Here is a 20,970-nt window from a genome sequence, read left to right as displayed (position 1 = left end):
TGTGCGTGGCGCGCACCGTTACCATGACGACCGGTGCCAGTGCCACGCATTGATCGCAGACTCCCGCTCGACGGTGCGTCGAGTCGAGTGCGTAGAGACGAACCTCCTGACGGAGAAGAAGGGACGTAGGTAGGCGCGCGCGCGCGCACGCACGAACGCACGCACGAAAGAGGTACGCGCTTGGGGATGATGTATGTGCGCGACTCGCCTAGCTGGCTGGCTACTGTACAAACCGACTTTTGCCTCCTCCTTGTTTTCTATCTATTTCGTTACAGGCTCCTCTCTTTTCAGTGCTTTCGCTTAACCCGTATTTGGCAACGAAAATTGTCACGCTTGTTTCGTGACTGATGTACTACAGTTGAACTGTGTTACTATATGGAACATTTTGAAATTTTATTAACACTGTAAGAGACTCGATTTATCAGGGTCGTGTCGGTAAAGTTCGAAGCTTGTGAATATGTTTAAGGTATTAATATTTCAAATTTGTTGGCGCAATTGTAGCTTAAAAATGTAAATCGACGTAAAAGTATCTAGCGAATAAAGAGAAGATGGTTAGGAAGGAATAGAAATTGGTGTACGGTTACGAAAGGTCACCTGGTTGATTCTGATACTTTTTATTTGAATTTGTAATTCTAGTTTTAATTTATATAACGATGTATTATGGAGGAATTCATATGGTGTTTGGTCTTTTGCTCGGCTATAGGAGTCCTTAGGATTTTTCCTAGCATCGTGTGTATGTTATACGATTTCTATTGGTTGACATCTTGGATACTTTTTAGACGACAATGTAAATCTTACTCTTTACGTTCGAAGGAGTTTGTATTACGAGAAAGTAGATAGAGTTACTTTTATGTATGTTGATAAAAGAAATTGTTCTCAGTGTTATATATATAGTTGCTACAGTAGGGTTGGTGAGGGAGCGTATGGCTACAAACGTTTTTGCCGATTAATTTATTCCGATTTCTTGGAAAGGGAAACGCTCATCGAACCGCAAAAGGTTAATATCTATATTTCACGGAAACGGATAGGGGAGTGAACAGAGGTGGAAAGTCTTGTGTCGATTTCAACCCCATGGTGGATTTACTGGGCCACCGTTCAATCATCCAGCACGTCGATTTTACAGAATCGAATCAGCTCGAAAGATCACGTAACATCGAAATCTCAGTTATTTTCATTTTCTTAGTCATACTTTCTCATATTGTTAAATTTCCTAACTTAGAAACATTCTCTCCTACAGAAGCGGTTACCGCTATTCCTGTAATCACCCCCTGTCGAATTCCCTCCGTCAATCCACGCCATACACATCCGCAATTAACCGCGATTATCGCCTGACTGAATATACAGCCGGAGGAAACGCATTGCAAACCGATATCCAAATAGCAGCGTTCTTCTCTCAGCCAATAATTCACCAGGAACGACTTCCTCGCATCTGCGCTCCCTCCTATCGAAACAAGACACTGCGTCTCGTGATCCAACGATCTAAAACGATCCAATAGACGCACAGTCTCCAGATGTCACGCTCTATTCGAATAGGAAATGTAGGTTCTATCTGGTGTAACAGATAGAAGTAGAAGAAGGAAGGGAAAAATGGAAAAGAAACAGGAGGCTCGCGAAGAGGGAAGGTCGATGATCTCGGGGTTCCTTTAGGGATTATCTCGTCTCCGTCGGTCAGTTTTTGCAGGATTGAGCGCGTGCCCGATCGGCTATAGGAGAAGGGGACGTTTTGGGCGGGAAAAATCAAACAGTAGACTAAAAGCTAAAGAGGAGGGAAATTTGGAACAGCTGTTGACACACTGGCAACCCTGAAAAAATCATCGACCTCGACCTTCTAGACGGCTAATTTTAGGGGATACCTGCCCATGGCAGCCGTGTGTGAAACCCGGACAAAATTGTCACTGATGAACCATTCTTCTCTCGCCACAGTGAAACAATCGCGTCCCAAATTGTTCGCGCGTTTGCTCGAAATTGTAGATTTTATTGGAATTTATAGCTTTGGATTCTTTTCAGTTAGAATTTGTTCGTGGGAAAAGGAAAGGTGAAAAGATTTCGTCTGATCATTTGTATCGAAAATACGACCGTGTGTAGTAGATCTGCGTTTACGTGAACTTTATTTAATTTAAAGCAAATTTTAGTTATTTTTCTTGGTGATTTAATTCATTCATTCGATTGAATTTAACTACGAATGAACTTTCAATGTCACGAGTTCAATGAACTCCTGTGAAAGTCCAACGAACCGTCCTTCTTTATGATTTTTCGTTCATATAATAGAAGTTTACTTTTAGGTAAATGGGTTTATCCAGAAAAAGTTCGTTTAATCGAGCACTGACTAAAACTACTTGTTCGACAGGAAGGTAGAGAAAGATAACTCGATGTACGAAGGTGTAGAAGCGAAGACGGACATCAATCGAAGATGGAACAATGCACAGAAGTTGCCTCGCGACCAGACGGGCTGCATGTGCCCCGTAGGCTACGGGCACGGCAGATGTTTCCGTTGAACGATGAGCCGGCCTAAGTATGAGAAAATATTGATCCTGATACTACAGACCGGTGGCATTAATTGTAACCTGAAATGCGACGACGCCAGATTCGAATCGTTCTTTATAGACCTCGAATGTACAAACGCGCCGTCATTCGTGAGAAAAGAATAAAAACTTCGGTATTATACAGCAACTTTAGTATTATACTTTTAATAGTATACGATCGAGATCAAGTGATCGAAACGAAATTTCGGTTAGATTATATTATAGAAAAAAGAAATGCAACAATTGGCAGAAAAATATGTCGGTGTTTAAGGTTCCCTATGAGAATATATTAATAGAAATTGAGTTTGTTATTCGAGAAAGACGACTTAATACGTCTCCAAATTTTCAAACTCTGAACATGATAATTTCTTTATCCGTGGATTTTCTATTTTATTACATGTCAGTTTGTATCGTATTTACATACGTGAGAACTAAAATCCACCTAAATGGAATAGATTTTTCTTCCCTAACTTGTAATCGTATAACTAATTACTAGACTGCTAATTTGATAATACAGATTCATATTTTTCAGAATATATTTAAAACAAAGTAGAACCTCGGAAGATTGTTCTACCCAGAAAATACCATGAGAAACACTTTATTTTGGATATTTTTCAAATTTGTTCATATCACTTGTATTTTCTAAGATCTTACACTTTCAAATTTCCTACGAGATCGTAAACACCTGCGGTCTACTAATTACGTGATCGAATGGGAAGTTAATTATCATGGGACAATAATTTTTCCGCCAGAATATGACTCTGCCTTCACAGGAAAATTCATTAATTAGAATATTCACTCGGCCGATCTTCCATCGTTCCGAACTGAACCCGCAAGTTAATCAGGTGTGCACAATAGCAACATTCTTCGTTAATCCGTCGGAACAACATCGAGTGCAGGCACCTTGCATCAAGGGGTGAAGAAAGAGGGTGTCGTGACCGGTGAAAAGTCACTGAATTCGTCGGCGGAATGCCCCTGATGCGAGGGTGCAGGGGTTAGCTTTAGGTGTACGCCCGAAACGGGGGTCCCGTCGGCACCCGGATAGCTAGCGCGTGCCCTCTTCACTCAAGTAGCCTGCCTCTCTGAATTACCACGGTGCCCTATCGGAAAGGGGTTAAATGCTCTTTTCTTCCAGCAGCGAGCCGTTGACCACCCTTTGCGGTGAAAAATCAACCGAGGGTTAGGTGAAACGACCGCGACCGTCATCGGCCTCGCGGTTATCTGGCTCTTGTCATTCGGCTCGTGTCGATGAGCTCGCTATCCGACGAGTTTGCCGTTCGGTTTGATACCCTTGCTCCGTTATGCTTGCATCGGCGAATCGATTAATCTCTACGAGGAGTCTCGTTTGGTTGTAACTGGACTATGGATTTTCACGCATCTATAGGAAATTGAAAAAATGCATGTAGTATGCAAAGATATCTAAAATAACCAAAGTAGAAAATTTATTATCATATACACATCGTCTCGTATTTGTCCCCTTTAACGATATTGATATACGCGCACATAATTTGTTTTCTGAAAAAATTATTATATTTTCTAGCACCGAAATCGTGAAACTCAGAAAAGTTTCAGTCCAACGTTATTCGACTGATTCATCCGCGCTTATGTATATCGTATACTGACTGTTACACGTGTACTTGATAAATTTAATCGATTACGAATCGATGTTAAATTAAATGAAACATCAGCATCAGGAAGGCTCGTTACATCCATATGATTTAATAGACAGCAGCATCCAATGATTGCATAAACGGGATACAAATCGAAAAGGAATTCTAGAACGGTTCACACGGGCCGATGATGCAGGCAGAATACACGCAACACAAGGAAAGTTGCCACTTTTGTCCTCGGAGTTCGCTATCGTTTGGCTTTTCCCAAAAAGCGTCTATACGACGTGGTCCAGGTGAGCATCCCCAACGTAACGAGAACTCGACAGGGCCAGTCGAAAAGAGAAAGAACTACAGGGTAGGGAGGCGATTTTTCATGTCTCGATGCCACGGAATACCGACAATAAACGCGTGTCACGATCTTGCAGCTGCTTTTGCCACTATATGTGTGCTGTACACATGGTACACGGGGCGATGAACATATATCGTAGTATCCAAAGGAGCAACCTCGAGTGCAAGAATCGAGGAAATTTCCTGAATTTCCACAGCAGGGCTGCAGATTTTCTATGAACTTGGGAATTTCGATACCTTCTTGCAGTTGCTACTAGAAGTATTGGCACGCCATTGTATGTATTATTTACATTATAATACACATTGTGTTTACATTAATAACTTGATAATTAATAATTAGGCTATTAATATATAAAATTCCACATTATTTAACGTAATTATATATTTAATCACTTCTTAGTGAAATGTAAGATCTGATGAAAAAAGATTCTATTAGGTAACAAAGGTATTGCCAATACATCTTGTAACCGCTGTAACACTGCTTTACTGAATAACAGAAACTTTGATGGAGATACTTCAAAGAACATATTTGCAAACGGTATGCAACTAGATGACAAACAACCGACAAATTATTCGCAACTACCATATAGGAACGTGGTCGAAGTTTTCGGGACGAAAACTGAAATCTTCGTATTAGATTGTCCATAGGTCAATATACGTTTGATAAAGTCGATATCAATAGTTATCGAGAAAAGGAAGCGAACTACAACGCACTGGTGATTCTGCCGCTTTCTAACTTATTAAATGATACTCGATCTTAATGAAGTTTGCGATGAGCTCAGCAGCTGCTACTTCACGATTCGTTCGGATCGATATTGGAAAGAATCCAGGGGATAGATAAGATCGGTCTGTAGATTTTCGTCGTACAGCGAATATTGGACTAGTCGAAGCTAAATATCAGGTGGACGTTCGAAACCGAATCGCGTCAGGGTTTCTCTCTGTGTATCGTTATCTTTTTAAGCATTTAAAGCGCGCATCAATCTACCTGTCATCTCCTAACACAAGAGCCTATGAAACAAATATTTAAATACCCTCTTCCATGTACTCTTATGCACGTAACAGGAAAAAGTAGAAGAAAACAGGTAATTCTTTCTTCAACCTGGAAGAAAAATCCGCAAGTCCGATTATCAGTTTGTCCCAAGCGAATACGCAAGAGAAACATTTACCTCCGGTGTTTTCCACGTACAGTAGCACTTACGGGAAACAAAAACGAATACCGTTTCTTTGAAGCGGAGCTTCTTCGTCGTAAAGCACAGCATCGAAGAGACAGAAGCTCTTTTTCTCGTACAAAGGAACGCTTTTAAGATGAGTCGTGCATTTATCATGCGTTAAAAGTTTCATCCCTCTTCTGTCTTTTATTTTTTCTGGCTCGTTCACTCGTCGATTCATTCGGCACGATTGAGAGTCACTGATCGGATGCAACACACAATGCCTCGTAGACCATTGTAGGTACAACGGAACGTCCCCACCTACCTGGTCTCGATAAACTGATTTATTTCGACATCATTGTATCGAGCCAAAGTCGCATCTGTGCCGGCGAATTTCGTAGCCCAGCGAAGTCCATGATTCCCAGTGCCATTGCCGAAACCTCCGCACACTTCGATGAAATATACACCGTTCGTTCCGACCTTTCACATCCTTCTTTCTGCCTCTTCCGCCTTATTTCATCTTTTTGTCTTTTCGGCTTCTTTTACCACGATATCGTCGATCAAGTATACCGGCTGGATTCAAAGCCGTTTTTCTATGGGTATATAAATAACTGTGGAAACGTTATGTTGTTTTCGTCGAGTCGATGTTATGTAGAAACTCGATATCTTGTCATAGAATTTTGCTAACATATGTAAGTACTCTCTACTGCAAAAACAAGAGGATAGGTAGATATTAGTAAGTATAGGTTCGGTATTATCATTCCTCCAGATTACGGTTTTGTTTGAAATTTTATTAACGTTAGTTTCATCGATAGCCACAAAAATAGTTCTTACAGTACGATCTATCTATGATTACTAAATTGAGAATTTTTATGAAATCATGGAAAATTCAAAGACACAAGAATACCGAAGAGGCCATAGAATATGCAAAAATCTATAAAATATTCAAAGTACAATATCCTTTGCAGTATTTAATAGATAAAACAATTTTCTACTTAAGCTTCATTTAGTAAATTATATTTACAAAAATACGTATTTGCCGTACATAATTCTCGTTGATTCTGAAGTCGCAAATGTATGTATTTGCAAACTTAATGAAAGAACTGTTTCGTGCTTATTAAAAAAATTAAATATCAGAGCCAAAAATTATCCAAAATATGATAATGAAATAGTAAACATATTCGATACTTGCTACGATATAATACATGTTCCCTTTTACGATGTAACGTTGGCGTTAACACTAACGTGCAGCCTGAGAAACGGAAGATCCTCACGGGACCCACCGCCAGCAGAAGGATGCATCTCCTGTCAACTTGTAGAAGCCATCGCGTCGTCGACCCTTTCAAGAAGAATACGCATTAATTTATATCTGCATACGCCAAGCATTATTATGTTAATCATGCGGGGTGCCAGCGTCATTCACTTTGAACAGACATTTTGCGTCCTATGCATGAAGTACTCTCGATTAACTGCGTTCCATCATTTACCACGAAGGACATTCTCGCATGGGAAAATCGTCAGAAATAATCTTCGATTGGAAGCGCTTTAACGTTAAGGGCTAAACGATTTTTCCTTGTTTCTGGTGGCTTTTAACAGAATTCTATGGAGTTGACGATGTTCAACCCTTTCGAGTTTCGACAATTCAGCGTTATCGCAATTTGAAGGGAAATTAAATGCGTCATGATTGCTGTCACACGACGCATCTATCAAACCAAGATTAAAAATCTTCAAATAGAAAGAGGGTGGAAAGTATTGTGGAAGAAGAATGGATTTTAATATTATGAGGGATTTATGTAATTTATGAAATTTCTGTACTGGTTCGATCGGTAGGACTTTTCAGATTGAGAACGGTTCGAGGACTTCTTCCGTTTAGATTGACAGTATCCATCAGGAAACTCAGTCATAGCGACCCCATCGACAGAATTTGTATATATCGGAAAAAAAACAACCTCAGGCGCGATGTAGACCCTTTTCCGGTACAGTGTACTCGTTCAAACACAATATAAATAGAATTTTTATGGAAAGTATGGCAAACTAAAACGAAACGTATAGATATAACGCCCGATTGATTTCTCAATGTTTCATTAAAAGGTTCAATAACATCGTAGCCTCGATAACATTTGCGACTTCTCTGTCTGAATCCATAGTCGAAGTACATCGAGTACTTTGTAAAAAAGATCGCGTTTAACCAGCACGGGCTATACGTTCGAATCAAACGACGTCTCTATCAACTAGCACGTTTAAAAATCCTTGAATGTACCCGCACCCATCACGAGTCACAAGGGTATTTGTTAAAAAAAAATCGGCCCGTATGCGCAGCCTGTACCACGCTGACACCTTGGATAAATACCATAACCTACACCATAACGAACAGCGAATACCCTCATGAACTACTTAACACGGTCATCCCATCTAAGAATTCTTCCAAACTCGAAAACAAACGGAGAAGATTCTCTACATTCGTGAATCGTTATTTTGTCTTAGTCTTCTCGGAAATAATTTCGCGATCGATGTATTTGCCGCGGAATTAGACTTCCATTTGCGAGGCTACCGACTTTCTTTTCTGGGACTCGTAAAAAATGCTCGTAAAACGTGGTCTCGCTATCCCGGAACTTGCTCCGGCCAATCCCAGCGGCGGTATACAACATTTCTCCTCTGTTTCCCCTTCGTAGTCGCTAACGATTTATTTCGACGTGCCTCTCCGATTCGATATCAACGACTTTTCGGTCCTACAGCCGAGCTACAACCCTTCTCCTCCAGGGCTCGATTCTCCTCGTCGCACTCGACCCAAAAATTACCAAGATAAAGGAGGTGTCGCGCGTTCGACACGTGATAAACGCCCCGTGTCCTCTTCGTCCGCTTTGTGGTTGGGCATTCGTTCTGAAATTTGGGTTACCAAAGCCCGATTAACCCTTCGCACGGTCGTCCTCAGTGTGACCTGCTCGACCGTAAGGAACGGACATGTGTTGTTGTCCCCTGTGAAGAAGTTGATGTTGTTTAGATAAACTGGAAATGACCGTATAATCTTAGAAATGTAGTAACGCGGTGGAATAATAATTTTCTTTTTTTTTCAATAAATTTAGAAAATAAAATATAATACTGATTTTTTTACTTTAAAAGGATATCATCCCTGCTCGTAATTTATGTACATTAGAAATAATTTATAATTTTGTTTTTTACGTCACAGTTTTATGGATTGAATAATACTATGGGTATGAAAAGGAAACATAATGTACAGGCAAAATTCTATTGGTTTAAAAAAATGTTTCATCAGACGGGAAAAATTTTCTCAGGATTTCCCAACGGTGGGAGAAAATCGTTGGTTAATCAGGAGCAATTCGAGGAGTAGCGAAGAATGTAACTAGAAGAGTGCGGAGGAAAAGGAGGAAACAGAAGAAGGCGAAAGCTTGGCTTTGGGTCGAAGCAGGCTCGCAGCATCCCCTTGTTGCTTAGGCATCGCACGAGGGGTTGCAGCCCGGTCTATCGCGCTTGCGCGTGCTTCTATCTCCCCGCCACTCCCGTTGATCACCCCCCCACTCCAGAAACGCATCGAAATCTTTCGTGCTTCGTCTTGTATTCGGTCAACTAACTCACTCTCGTTTCCCTCTCTCTTATTCTGGCTCGCTCTCTTTTTCTTTCTCCGTTACCGTCTCGTTTGCTTTTTCTCGCGTATACAACAGCAGCAAAGAGAATAGGAGAGGGAGAATAAGAGACGTGGTGCACGAACGTACGCTCGAGTTCCCCTTTCCCTTTTCCCTTTCCCTTTCCACCGATGGTCCTGGGTATATCCTGGGTTCCCGCCATGACGAACGGGATGACACCCGAGAATAGCCGAACAGGCCCGAATCGCGACCGACGGCCGAAACGCGGGCAGCTGCGACTCCGCACGGACAAAGAATACTCTTGGAGCATACAGTCACCGCGCGGCGAGCACACTCACCACGGGGCAGTCCGCCGAACCAAAGGTATAGTGTTTTGATACGTCGTCCAAGAGTAGCCGGCCGACGTTGTGCCTCGTAAATGTGTGTTGTGTGTTTCTGAGTATTATTCGGCCAGGATTACACGGAGTGTGCACGTAGTATGAAGCTTGGAACGTGAACGTGTACGTATGAGGGAGCGCGAGAGGAAACGAAAGAAAGCACGAACGAGTGAGACAGAAAGAAAGAGAGAGAGAGAGAGAGAGAGGAAGGGAAAGAGAGTGAGAAAGGGAGGAACGCGCGAGGTGTGCGTGCGTGGTTGTATGTGCGTATGCGAGCGTGCGTGAGTAGGAGCAGGAATATTAAAAGACGACGCCGGCTCTAGGTGATTTCTCGATCGACGCGCGACGATTCGTATGACTGGAGTGGAATAGGAACGAAAAAGAACGGTGTTACTATTATTACGGTCAAATAAACGGAGAAGTTTCTTCTTTGAATGGCTCTCGTAAAAACACGTGTATGTTCCGCTCGTGGTACATCGTTTCGATCGTTTAGTGTGTTGATAAAACAAGGAACAACAAAGTGATCGGGAAGTATATGTATACGTACGGTGATACGAGACGGAGAAACAGTGGGGAAAAGGAGCGAAATTTCGTGGTAAAAGCAAATCGAAGGGACAGGATAGGGACACGGGTAGCAGGAAGAACGAGGACAGCAAAGACAGTGTTAAACGGTTTCCGCGACCAGAGTTCCTACGTCTTGTCGTGTCGATATTATCGGTGATTGTGGATGAACGTTGGTTTTTGGCGCCGAGATCGATCGCAGCGCCGACCGATCGAAGAAAAATTTGGGATGTAACGCCGGTAGGGCATTAGAACGGCAACGGTAGTGGCTGTAGTGGGTCCGCCGCGGCTACGACAGCGACAACGGCTAAGGCAACGACGGCGACAGGGCGACCGGACGGGTGGAGTGTGCAGCAAGAGGGAGAGAGCACGGAGGATCACTCTCGCTTTCGTTCGGCTCTCCCTCTTTATCTTTCCTTCTCTCCTCTGTCCCTCTCTCCCTCCCTCTCTTTCTGCTTCTCTCCTTTCTCCCTTGCTCGCGCAGCGGCTGCTGCTGCTACTCGTCGACTAGTAGGAGAACGGAGAGAGAAAGAGAACACAAGAAAGAGAGCGAGAGAGCGCCGGAGGAAGAGAATCGTCGCGCGGAAGACAGAGCTGGAGCGTGTGCCGGCCGAGCAACAAAGAGAGAAATACCTCGTCCAGCCGAAGAAACCGAAGGGAAGGAGAAGGAGAAGGGTAAGTGCGCGAGCTAAGCTAACGTTTCCGTGGATCTATCGATGCGCCCGATACCAATCCGTTTCGGTGGGAACGATGTGTTTCGATGTGTTTAGTTATTCATCCTCTATCGTTGTGTCTTTCTCGTTGTCGTTCGTTGTGCTATTGTTGACATTGGGAACCTGTTCCGATTGAACGTACACGCCACCGAGGACACACCAAGTGTCCGCAAACGACACGGATCAACGAAAGCGAATCGTGTCCCGATGTAAATCCCCTTTTCCCTTGCGAACGATCATACGGAAGTTCTCACCCGCGACACGTTTCCGACGTCGTGGTCTTTTTGCTAAGTTCGCCGATCATCACCACCGCCATCAGCATCGGCACCACCTCTACCACAATCTCACAATCTCACCACCACCACCATCACCATCACCATCGCCACCGCCACCACCACCACCATCGCCACCACCACCTCTACCTCTACCACCATCACCATCGGCACCACCACCACCACCACCACCGTCGCAACCGCCACCACCACCACCAGACCACTACCACCGCTGCCACCACTACCATTGCCGTCAACGCCTCCTGCTAGCCGGCGGCGATGCACGGTAGTGTCCTCGAGCACGGCGTGCACGCATCGTGCTGTGAATGTTTCACGAGTCTCGCGCGGTGCGTCAGGCAAAAACACGTTGTGTCGTCGTCAGACGGGTGACGGGCCAAAGTGCATCCCTTCGAGATTCCCGGTGTTTTCGAGGCTCGGCTCCGACGGTTCGTCGCGTAGTGTATGGGAAACAGGTTCTTAAACACCATTCTCTTCCATATAAACCCGCGCGCATCACGACCTATACCGTACACGTAAAGTTACATAGAGAAAGAAAGAGTGAGAGAGAGAGAGATCCTTTTATTTTGTTTTTCGCCTCGATTGCGCGTGAACCTAGCCTAGCCTGACTGGGAACAAACGCCGCTTTGGTAAACAGCATTATCGACTACACACGGAGTGCTGTTCGTCGATTGTGTAGAGTTTGGTGCCGGCTCGCCTGGTGTGGTGAAGAAAACGGGAGAAAACAAGAAACAGATACATAATTGATTTTCTAACGTTCGAATCCTGCAGTCACTGCTCGCGTGTTCCTTGGTATACTTACATAGTGCTTGTATATGTAACTGTATGTAACGTGTGTTTCAAGATTTCGTCTATGCGATAAACCGCGTGGTGCGGCACACACAGTTCGTCGAAATTTCGATCGTGATCCCGTGTCAAAAATTTTCATCGGCAACGGCCGCTATCGGGCTCCAGCAGTGGTATCGGAAGTGGGATATTGTGTGGCAACGGCTTGAGTACACCACGAGGATCAAGCACGAACAATTTGACCCTGATCTATAGACGTGTGTATCGTACAGAGAAAAACGCAGCCCGGTAATAACGTGCAATTTGTAGTTTATGCGATAATAATCGACGCGTACACACGCGATCGACTTCGGGATCGTTAAGGGTCGTTTTAACGGCCACGTCGAATCGTAGTCCTCGTGCTAGACAGGGAAAAGATCAATTTCCATCGGGCAACCTTTCATTTCCATCCATCGTAAACGGTCCAAATAGTAACATATCCGCTTCTTTCTCAATCTCTCTGTAACAACGCGTGAATCTAAAGAAACGATCGGTCGAAATCGAAAATTAACGGGCGCGTTCCTAACGACAGGAATGCAAAGTAATCCGAAGGAGAAGCTCTTTCTGTTTCGCCGTCGCGAATGCGATCAATTCCCCTTTCTCTCTCGCTCTATTCCTATCTCCTTCCTTTTTTCCTCCGGTTCCCTTTCCTGTGGGTGTTCCTCCTTTTTTGTGTTGGCGAGCCGCGCGCTACGGCCGCGGACAGGGAGGTGGGGGTGGCGGCGGCGGCAACGGCGGAGAAGGTGGCAGGAGGGGGCGAATTTCGGCCTACTCGCTTCACGGAACGGTGGAACGGATCGGAACGGACAAGGAACTAACGTCGTGGACCGCGAGAACAACGGGCGCCAAGAGATTTAAGGGCACGCACAGTATCCCTTTTACCTGTTCCATGTTACTTTTTTCATCCTTTTCCCTCTGTCTTCCTCCTTTCTTCGTCCTCGGCGATTTTTCTTCTGCTCTCTTTCTCCCTTTTGTGCCGGCACTGTTCGAAAGGGTTGCGAATGAACTTGGCCGCGAATAGACCGCGATGTAGTCAGACGCGCGAGTACAGAGTAGGTAGAGTCGTAAGACGAAAGTCAATGCGCGGCCGTTCGAAAAGCGATCAGTTGTTTTCCGTGTATGAAATAGAGGATACTTTTGTCGTGTATTTTTCTTTTCTTTGCTCCAATAAATGTATTATTAGCCGAGGCGTTAATACTAGAATCGCTATGAGATTTGGACAATCCATCAGGTAGGAAAGGAAAGAAATTTCGCAAGAAGGTATTCTGTATAATTTCAATGCTTTAAATATTTATCGATATCAACGACTTGTCATTTTTTCCAACTTTTATAGTCGTTGCCACGTGTGGCTATTTTCCAAAACGAGGACATTTTTATCAGATATTTATTATATATAGTATATATTCCGACATTGTTGTCATGCATAGAGAAACATAGTTTCAGTATCTTCAGCATAGTTTTTATCAGTTGATTTTGTATTCGTAATCGTTTTTTGATCGTGAATCTTATTTATGGACGATCTGCATGAACTGTTCGATAGTTGCTCTCGCGCCTAAATTCAGACTGTTCCGCAACAAATTCTCGGAGATAACAAATCGACCGGACCGTACGCTCGTTATACATTGTGGTTCACGTGCCGGGACAGTTACGCGTACTATGCGTGAAATTTTCATATTATCGCGTGTTTTAGACCCATTCGTAACCGTCGTAACCATCATAACCGGTCTTCAGTGACTACGCGTTCCGTGATCTAGCTCGATCGTACGAGGTAAAAAGAACGAAAGTAAACCAACGGAAAAGGCGAAGCAGTTGCATGAAGTATCGAACGACGTTGATAAAGAAACGAAATACATATGCATATGCGGTGCTCACAGCAGTATAGACGCGAAGCGAACACCTGTCCAACGTAGAAACAGGTATCGATGGCGAAACGTTGTTTTCGAAGGATCGCCGATCGGCCCAGAACGGAGCGTATACGTTATAGTTTCTTGTTCCTTTTTCTCCCTTTCGTAGTACGCCCTTTTTCGAAGCCCGCTCTTTGCGTGGGCTGTCGGACGTCGTTGTGCGCATTAATCCGTGGTTTAGCGAACCAATTTAAATATCAGCGGCGCGCTCGACGCAATTTTATATCATTTCCGATATCATGTGCTTGTGTGGGTGGGTTTAACAGTGTGCCCGCCCCCCTTACCCCCACCACTCTTCTCCACCTAGTCGGACCGTTACGCACCTCTTTGCACGAGAATGCCACTGCTGTCGTTTTTCAAACATATACGTAACATCTTCAACAACGTCCTCAGCATAGACATTACATACAGCCGTTCTTATTACCTCGTGTTTCTCTAGCGTTCTATTCTATTTCGTTTCGCCCCGGTTCTTACCCGTTCTACCGTTTCGCTCCGTATGTATGCTCGGTGTACGCCGGTGTACCGCATGTTACGTCGTCACGACGTACGTTTGCGGTACATATCGTGAAAGTGCACGAGCGCATGCGCACTCCCTGTGCTCTTACTCGCGCACGTGCGTGCATGTGCAGTGTGCATACGTATCGCGCGGCCGTGGTCTGCGTGGACGTTCGTGCACGGTACAACACCAGCTGTGGTCCGTTTTACGACGGCCAAACCAACGTGCATACGGCGAATACACGCGCGTGTTACGCGTACGTGTTCCAGCACACAGAGCCGCGCGCACTCGCGCGAATCAATGCGCACTCGAGCGCGTTCGTCCGCCGTCGAACACCGTACGCAGTGCCGTAAAAGCGTCGCTTGACCAATGCCCGTCCCCGCGTCCCGTCCGAGCGATTTCGACGCCGGTGCACGCCAGCAACAAGTGACCCGGTCGTTCCTCGGAACAACGTCCACGTCTATGATCGTTTTGCCGCGTTTTTACTCCATTTTCTCTTTCTCTTGATCGATTTCTAGCCTTTTTATCGAACGTGTAACTCGCGACAAAGAAAGTGACACCCAGGGATTTAGAGAACTGAAAAATGGGTGGCTTAGGGTAAACGGGTTGGTCGAGAGGAAAAAGTTGAAATCGGATCCAGGGTGGAACGTTTCTGTTGTCGGCGAATCGATAATCATGGTACTTACGTACGAATGTTGAGCTACGGTGTGCTTCGTACAACGAATGCACTGGCATCGAAGAGAGGTTATCAATGGCGTAGTATGCGAGGCCGTAGCTTTCAGCGGATGAATAAGTTATATATTCCTCGACGATGCTAGTAATCGCCGCTACAAAAACAGTATTGTTATGACTTGAGTAAGTGGATGACGTCAGTTATCACGGCTTCTTTCTTCGCTATTTATTGCTACTTAATACGGGAGTAAATACCGTTTTATGATACCTTCAGCTACGACTTTTCTTTCGACGTTCGCTGGTTCGTTTTCTTCTTTATGCACGAGGCTATCTTTCACCATATTGGAAACCGTGCTCCGAAATACTTCTCTTTGAATTTTATTCGTTTCGTGCTTCACACTCACGAGAGCGTGCTTGGCCCAGACATCGGGCCAATACTTATCGTTCTTCCGATCCAGATAAACTTCCTTCAAGTTCGATCTCGACACGCGAATCTTATCGATAGCTCGTGTAAAGTTAATGCTTCGCTCGGATCCTCGATTCACGCTTCGTCCTGATGCTGTAAATCTCTCGAAGATTGTGTTTTGCTTAAATCTGTTGCTACCACCGTCATTTTTTAAGTTTGTCGATTCTGTGGTTCATGGTTTTGCATTCACGTCTATTTTCAGATATACGATCCCAATAGACGACAGGCGTCGGATTCTAGAAAGTATTCTCGTCTTCTACAACTGTGTCGGCTTTATAATTTTGACACTCGGACTTGTTCAAATTTGACGCACCTTCTGGCATAGTTTGCCTCATCGCTCATTTTCGTTGGTTCTTAATTTTTCTATTTCGTAATGTTCCAATTGTATCAACATACCTCCTCTCCTGTCCCATTCCCTATTCTACCAATCACCTCCTACTCCATCAATCTACAAATTCACAGTTCCATCAATTCTACCAACCTTTCAATTTCCTCCTACATCCAAATACCATCGCTAAACTATTTATCAAACTCCTTACACTTTCATCGATTCCTCCAATCTCTCCTAGTTTCCTCTCGTACGTATAAGTACGTCCAATTCAATATTTAGCCAAATCACTTGTATGTTCTTTCACAGCAGCTAACAAGTAATTTTATTTTGTGTCGCGGTATGTCCTTCCTGATCTCAAAGTCGATAAACATAAAACAGCATTTCGTTTCACAAAATAACAGTGGACTGACTTACGTCCTTATGACCTTCAGCTCATATGTGCATCAACACGCTCCAAAGACTCGGAAGATAAAACAACACGAGGAACGTCAATCGTTTCAACGTATCTCGAAAAATGAAGAAATATTAGATAGGAGATTCGAACTGAGGAGGGCTGTGCCGTACCCGTATTTTCGTGGGGCACCATATTAGCTGGCCACGCCGCTGGCAGCATGCGCTCGGACGAACGCGTGCATTCGTGAGCTCGTGTGTATGGATCCAGCGACGTGTGCGTGTGCGTGGGACCTTGAATCAAGCAGCCTTTGTCGCGAGAGTCGAGCGGGCGCGGGTGCGCGCGCTCGCCACCACGAGGTCGGCGAAAGTATACCCGGAGCTTTTTTGCTTGGGGCCGCCGCGAGAGAGGAGAGCTCGTCTTTTTTTCTTCTTCGCCTTTCCTTTTTTCGGCCTCTAGCGGGGACGGGGGACGCGACATGAGCGCGCGCGCGCTAGCGGGCGACCGAGGCGCACCGCCATTTTTGTTCCTCGTCGCCGTAATGCCGGAATTAGCGCGCGACGTACGCCGAGTCTCGTGAAAAACCGAGCTTATCGCCGTGGATTTACGCCTGCGGAAACGGAGATAAGCGGAACCGGGCCCGAATAATAATTATGAACCCCCGCTGACACTCTCGCCGATTTCCCACCGGTTCACCTACTGCTCTTGCTTCCTGCTCCTCGACCATAGGGTAGATTGCATTTCAGTTCTACTTGTTAATGAATTTTTCGTTTCTAGCATCTTTTTCGCTGGTTTTGTTAGTATTTGCGCGAATAGAATCTTTTCTGGTAGCTTGTGTCTATATTAGGAAAAGCTATAGAGTTTTATTTAATTTCTGGTATGCCATTGGAGTCGCTTTGGTATCTCGTTACAGGCCTTGTCGTTTTTGAGTTTCTCGTTCCTAAAGTGGTTCTTTCTGTCTTTCCATGGTTCTTGCTGAAAAATGATTTCTTTATAATTTACGTATCAGGTAGAGTTGTAGAATTTTTGTTGATAGTTTCCATTCCACTTGTGTTGACTTTGGTTTCGCTCTTCAGGTATTCAGGTTAATGAATTTCTAATTCTTAGGATGTTTTTCTCGCTGATATATCTGGATTTTGTCAGTGCAGAATTTCGTCTGACAATTTGCATGTTAATAAAAGTTATAGTTTTATTCTGCTTTGGTGAGAAATAAATAAGAGGAATGATAAATGTCCATTTTCCCACTGATAGTATGTATACAAATTGTTAGTTGAGTTTATTTTCGTTTGATAAAGCTTCAGTAAAAAAGAGTGTTCAAATTGTTGGTCATTTGTATTAAAAGTTCTTGGAGTACAATTTGTAAGTGGTATGTAGATGCGTAAAGGATATTCTAATTTTTCAAGTGAGAATTATCCTGACACATAATACCTACGCCTTTGTGTGAAATTAAAACTACGGTCAGTATAGTTGTAGGTTGTGATTGAAGTTTGTGAGCTACAATGTCAAGTTGATATTGATAATTCCCGTGTAAAATTATGATTGTTTGGAGTGTGTTAATGATGCAGAAACTGTTACATCAAACACTACACCGTTTGACACGCGATATCTGAGTTACATAACTTGTCGGAACTTTTGGACTATCGAACACCTCCGTGAGCGATAAGATTGCCTAAACTGTGATGCTCTCAAGCATATATATCAATCAGCATATGTATGTATACATACCTCGAGGGCCTCTTTGCTGGTTTTCGTCTGTGCATCATTTGAAACTTGGTTTTGGAGTGCACAATGTTTACAAGAACGTTTAAAATACCTACTTTTCCTTTTCTTAAACTTTTCTCTCGAGCGGTTGCATAATTGCTTGCACTGAGCTTGGGTAAAAACCGGTTGCACTAATCCTTTTTAAAAAAGGAGGAAACATATAATTGACATAAATCAACGATTCATAATTTTCTCTAAGAATATTCCGAAAACTTTCAGAGCTTCAAGTAACAATTTTGTTTGCCCCAAATGATACATTTCTCAAATTACAAGATAGTTTTTTTTTTTAAATAGTTACGTAGAAAAAAAAAAAAAAAGGAAGGAACACGTAACTTCTATCCGAAGCAAATAGTCAATTCGAAATTTTTTTACTGTAACTTGCTCTTTAGCTGAAATTTTCTGTTTTTCCAAGCATCGCCGTATCAGTAGGAAGGAGCAAAGTCTGCGACGAATCGACAATTCCATGCGTGCCGTGCGGCCGCGTGCAAAATCGTCGAGGCGAAATTCGCCCGCGTCACGATAACGCGGCGCGACGCCGTGGCCGAGTGGAACAAAGGAGTTCGAGCCAGCCGTAACTGCTCGATACGGGTACACGATAATAACGAAACGAGACGCGCAGAATTCCGCGGCGTCGTTTCTTGTAAAAATAAAAAAAAAAAAAAAAGGAAGAAAGGAGCACGCTACGGTCGAACGACGATATACGCACGAACGTGTCGTTGACAATTATCCTTCGCTCGATGTACAGGGTGCGATGCAGCTTGCGCCTCGATGAGATATACATACTTAAGAGGATTGATTTTTCAAGATAAAATATATCAGAAGGGTAGCGTCTACCGATAAGTGTCTACGATTCAAAGAAAAATTAGTTTGCAAATTATACAAGGAATGAAAATTCCCTTGTTAAAATCACATAACGAGTTTGGTTTTTTAATAGAATTGTTTAACGTTTAATACCTAAAACTGAATGTAGGTTTTTACAAAGAAGTTTAAGGAGATACGAGTTACTTCTTATACACGAAAAGTTCAGGTTCTTTTTAGCGAATCGTCAGTCTTGTACAAGAAGATGGACAAATTTCTACCTCATACTAATTCAATCATTATTGGCTACTCAAAATGCAAACTAATTATATCACATCATCTTCCTAAAGTTTGTAGCGGATGATAGATGTATTGGTATAACGAAATGACGAGAATGATTGCAGCCGTTAAATGTATTTAGAATAAATAATTAAATAGGTTGATACTGTCGATAGACGTTCGTACAAAGTGTTTAACAAAATAGAATAGATCGCTCGTGGATAACTTGATAATAACTCGTAGATACTCGTACGTCTCGATAATCGCTCACAATTGATTACTGGTAATTGCTTCGCTCGCCATTGTGTCCGCTTATTTATACTTTTCCGGGGGGAGTCGAAAGTTTCAAATTCGACTTGGAACGACGATTGCCCTCAACGGCGACATTGTTTTTGCTTGGAGATAATCTTGCGTTAATTTCGTATGTCGAGGCGGTATCCGTAATCCAAGGCACAACAACAACATGAGTCGCCATAAGTTCTAAGTACTAGAATAATTATATGCATAATTAACGTTTAATTTCTCAAGAATCGAGCTGTTTGCATTATTCTCTAATCAATTTGTTTTCGACGATACATGTAAATTTCATCCTAAGAATATCTCCTTCAGTCTCTCTCTCTCTCTCTTTCTCTGTTTAATTACACCAAATGAAACCACTTTTCAACAGCATAATTCTAAAAATCGAAACATCTACCAGTCGACATTCATACAAAAATTTGTCAACGTCTCTTGCCACAATTGTTTTTAATTTCCATCGACGTACGTTCGTGTGCGGCTGTAGAATATTCCGCGCGCACAAAGGTCCGGGTCGCTTCGTGGCACAGGTTTCGTTAGCTCGGTTTTTTCGATGGCGCGCACTCGTCGCCGTCTAATATTAATTCCAAGCGCGCGGAATCTCCGATCTCTCTTTCTGTTGGCCAGCTGGTCCGCGGCGCGTTGCGCTTCTGGGAAGCCGCGCTCCTGCGTGCCGACGACGGGATATATCGTTCGGTGTCGCTACGCACGCTAGCGCGACCAGCGCGCGCGCTATTGAATTTTTCTGCGCGCAACTCGTACGCACACAAAGCAGTCAGGGCCCTCTCGTACACGGTCGATTCGACGAGAGTGCAACAACGCGACCAGGCGCCAGCTGCGTCCCCCCCTTCCTGCTTCTTTTCACGGCCGCGACGTAGCTTTTCGAAATTTCGTCTCGTCTTCCGCCGTCGCGACGCCCCTTCCGCTATGCGTACTCATAGATCCGTTCTTGCACTCTCACATCTTATTTCCCGACAATTAGTCTTCGTTCCGCCTTGAAATTTATGGTAATTCTTAAATCTATTCCGTGGTATAACGATTTGAGATTTTTGTAGCAAGTTGCGTCTTCTTTTATTGGCCATTTGAAATCCAGTTGAAGGTTTATTTGTAGCTCAAACGAATACATTTATGTAGAAACGTATGAATTATGTTATTGATTTTATCATAATTAGTTGTCTAAATTCTATAATGACATTCTTCAAGGAAAATTAAAGTATAAAGAAATTTGTAGTTTTGTGTTCGATGTGGCAGTGAATTCAAAAGATTATGTTGTTGGAATTTTTACGGCATAGTACAGAAGCGTGTAATACACCAACACTTTTGGTAAAACTGGTAAAGTCTATTAGACGGGTTTCTACAAATTGGAGTAATCGCGGTTTTTGTTCTTCAAATCTTTTGACTGTAAGTTTTGTGGTCATTTTCAATGATTCAAATTACGCTTACAAATTACTCATTACAAGGCCATAATTCCTTCTAAATTTCATTGCTCCACGTATCTTGCATCGCTCACTGCAATATTTCTACCTAAAAACAAACCCATAAATTCTAATTACGTATCTTGAAACTCGCCTCTCTCCCAAAC

At 43.5% G+C, this 20,970-nt stretch overlaps 2 protein-coding genes across 6 annotated transcripts in view; one reads left to right on the top strand and one right to left on the bottom strand.

The window, feature by feature from the left end:
* LOC132916653 (endoplasmic reticulum transmembrane helix translocase) overlaps positions 1-20,970 on the bottom strand; it is a 61,467-nt gene that overhangs the window by 27,770 nt on the left and 12,727 nt on the right. The gene's annotated exons all lie outside the window — the stretch shown is intronic.
* The window catches only part of LOC132916617 (methylcytosine dioxygenase TET), a 143,970-nt gene continuing 132,497 nt past the window's right edge, over positions 9,498-20,970 (top strand). Inside the window, exons 1-2 of one of the 5 annotated variants that reach the window (XM_060976776.1) lie at positions 9,499-9,593; positions 9,931-10,843. The gene's annotated coding sequence lies outside the window, so the exon portion shown is untranslated. Of the gene's footprint in view, positions 9,594-9,930; positions 10,844-11,410; positions 12,246-14,891; positions 15,252-20,970 lie in introns of those variants that run through there. The other 4 variants (XM_060976789.1, XM_060976758.1, XM_060976768.1 and 1 more) reach the window with 4 other exon arrangements.

This window comes from Bombus pascuorum, chromosome 1 (assembly GCF_905332965.1).
Source record: "Bombus pascuorum chromosome 1, iyBomPasc1.1, whole genome shotgun sequence".
Classification (NCBI taxonomy): Eukaryota; Metazoa; Arthropoda; class Insecta; order Hymenoptera; family Apidae; genus Bombus; species Bombus pascuorum.
Note: the sequence above shows the minus strand (reverse complement) of the source record. Positions and strands in the feature narration are given on the sequence as shown.